Below are 2,500 nucleotides of genomic sequence, written 5' to 3'. Positions count from 1 at the left end.
GCTGGGAAAGATCCATTTTTGTGCACTGGCCCTGCTGCTACTCCCTCTCCATTTGGCCGAGGCAGTGAGTCGGCCTCCTGTCTCCTTTACGGTCGAAAAAGATGTGCTGCTGTTGCACTGGCCCTGCTGCTACTCTCTCTCCATTTGGCCGAGGCAGTGAGTCGGCCTCCTGTCTCCTTTACGGTCGAAAAAGATGTGCTGCTGCTGCACTGGCCCTGCTGATATTCTCTCTCCATTTGGCCGAGGCAGTGAGTCGGCCTCCTGTCTCCTTTACGGTCGAAAAAGATGTGCTGCTGCTGCACTGGCCCTGCTGATATTCTCTCTCCATTTGGCCGAGGCAGTGAGTCGGCCTCCTGTCTCCTTTACGGTCGAAAAAGATGTGGTGGTGCTGCTGCTGCTGCTGCTGCTGCTGCTGCACTGGCCCTGCCGCTACTCTGACCACCTCTAGCTAATTGCTGATCTCCCTGACCTCCAGCGGGCCCCGGGGACCCACATGCTCCCCTGCTGTAGTCCCCCAGTAGCTTCTTTTTCTGCAGTTACCCTCCACTGCATATCCAGCATGGACCTTGCACTCCCGCAGGCCCCGGGGACCCACATGCTCCCCTGCTCTAGTCCACCACTAGCTTCTTTTTCTGCAGTTACCCTCCGCTGCGTATCCAGCATGGACCTTGCCCTCCAGCAGGCCCCGGGGACCGACTTGCTCCGCTGCTCTAGTCCCCCAGTAGCTTTCCTTCTCCTGCAGTTACGCTCCACCACATATCCAGCATGGTCCTTGACCTCCAGCAGGCCCCGGGGACCCACATGCTCCCCTGCTCTAGTCCCCACTAGCTTCTTCTCTTGCGGTTACATAGCACCGCGTCTCCACCATGGACCTTGACCTCCAGCAGGCCCCGGGGACCCACACTTAAGCCCCCTCCCACTAACAAAGCAGAACAACGGTGGGAAAATCCTTGTGCCCCTGGTACTCTAGAAAGTTAATTGAAACGTGCCCCTGGTACACTGGGCAGAAACACTTTGCCACACACTCCTCCTGCATATGGTACGACAACGTTTCCACATGCCCCTGGTACACTGGGCAGAAACACTTTGCCACACACACTCCTCCTGCATATGGTACGACAACGTTTCCACATGCCCCTGGTACACTGGGCAGAAACACTTTGCCACACACACTCCTCCTGCATATGGTACGACAACTTTTCTACATGCCCCTGGTACACTGCCCCGATATCTCCCTGAAACACGCTCCCCTCGTGCATATGGTACGACAACGTTTCCACATGCCCCTGGTACACTGGGCAGAAACACTTTGCCACACACACTCCTCCTGCATATGGTACGACAACGTTTCCACATGCCCCTGGTACACTGCCCCGATATCTCCCTGAAACACGCTCCCCTCGTGCATATGGTACGACAACGTTTCCACATGCCCCTGGTACACTGGGCAGAAACACTTTGCCACACACACTCCTCCTGCATATGGTACGACAACGTTTCCACATGCCCCTGGTACACTGGGCAGAAACACTTTGCCACACACACTCCTCCTGCATATGGTACGACAACGTTTCCACATGCCCCTGGTACACTGCCCCGATATCTCCCTGAAACACGCTCCCCTCGTGCCTATGGTACGACAACATTTATCCATGCCCCTGGTACACTGCCCAGCAGCACTTTGCTAAGTACTCCCCCCGTGCATATGGTATGACAGCTTTTCCACATGCCTCTGGTACACGGACCAGAAACACTTTGCCACGTCCGCTGTACGCACCCTCCTCGCTAGCTAATTGCTGATCTCCCCCACTTCCAGGGGCCCCGGGGACCACCATCACATCTTCCTGTCTCCCTTACGGCTGAAAAAGGTGCATGTTGCTCCACTGGCCCTGCTGCTGTTGTGTCTCCATTTGGCCGAGGGGGTGAGTCGGCCTCCTGTCTCCCTTACGGTCGGAAAAGATGTGCTGCTGCTGCTGCTGCTGCTGCTGCTGCTGCTGCTGCTGCTGTGGTGGCCCTGCTGATATTCTCTCTCCATTTGGCCGAGGGAGTGAGTCGGCCTCCCGTCCCCGTTACGGTCGAAAAAGATGTGCTGCTGCTGCACTGGCCCTGCTGCTACTCTGACCACCTCTAGCTAATTGCTGATCTCCCTGACCTCCAGCGGGCCCCGGGGACCCACATCACACCTTGCTCCTGTCCCTCCCTTGCGGCTGGAAAAGATCCACGGTTTTGCTGCTGCACTGGCCCTGCTGATATTCTCTCTCCATTTGGCCGAGGCAGTGAGTCGGCCTCCTGTCTCCTTTACGGTCGAAAAAGATGTGCTGCTGCTGCACTGGCCCTGCTGATACTCTCTCCATTTGGCCGAGGCAGTGAGTCGGCCTCCTGTCTCCTTTACGGTCGAAAAAGATGTGCTGCTGCTGCAGTGGCCCTGCTGCTACTCATATACAGCATGGACCTTGACCTCCGCAGACCCCGGGGAACCACATGCTCCCTGCTCTAGTCC

Source organism: Oreochromis niloticus, unplaced genomic scaffold, assembly GCF_001858045.2.
Source record: "Oreochromis niloticus isolate F11D_XX unplaced genomic scaffold, O_niloticus_UMD_NMBU tig00008751_pilon, whole genome shotgun sequence".
Taxonomy (NCBI): domain Eukaryota; kingdom Metazoa; phylum Chordata; class Actinopteri; order Cichliformes; family Cichlidae; genus Oreochromis; species Oreochromis niloticus.
The sequence above is the reverse complement of the archived record's forward strand: the minus strand, read 5'-3'. Positions refer to the sequence as shown.